Genomic DNA, 713 nt, shown 5'->3' with positions numbered 1-713 from the left:
TTTGTATTCTTGTTAAATTGGGTCACAAAAGGCTTCACTGCTGTTCTTTCCTCAGGGTGAATACATCCTGATCAAGATTTGTGGCCAGTGTAGACAGCCATGCAGCTTCATATACATAGCCTGACTTTAGTTTTGTGATGAAGATCACAACCACTAGACTAGCTCTAGAAAATTCAGAAATATCTACGCAGGTGCAAAGTCTAATTTTTTTGAATGTACAGATAACCCCTCTAAAGGGAGGCAACCTGTTTTCACCAGTACTTCGGTACAATATGGCAAATTGCTGCTTCCCCCTATTCTCCCCACTGAAAACATCTTGCAGCTGTTTCCCTAATTGCACCCCAAAAAAATTCAAAACAACCTTACCCTATGGTCATTAAGCTAGCCTACATCCCCTCTAAATCCCTTCACTAAAAAGATTTATCCACCATTGTTGTTTCTGGGCCACAGTCTTGCTATATTGTCTTCAGATCATGTCAGTTTCTTTTAAAAACCCATTTTCATAGATTTTTAAGATCCTGGGTTGTGTTGCCTCTGTTCTATACAGCATCAGGCATGATGGCGCTGTGTTTATGTTAACCAAAACAATTCTTTGTTTAACCTCAGGAAAGGATGCTTGCTGCCTTCATTCAATTTAAGTCTCAAGTGCTTATTAAAAGTATGTGTTTAATGTCCCTCTCATTATTAAACATTCAGTTGCTCCTGCCTTAAGA

The sequence above is a fragment of the Podarcis erhardii genome (assembly GCF_964252035.2).
Source record: "Podarcis erhardii genome assembly, chromosome: 2".
Lineage (NCBI taxonomy): Eukaryota > Metazoa > Chordata > Lepidosauria > Squamata > Lacertidae > Podarcis > Podarcis erhardii.
Note: the sequence above shows the minus strand (reverse complement) of the source record.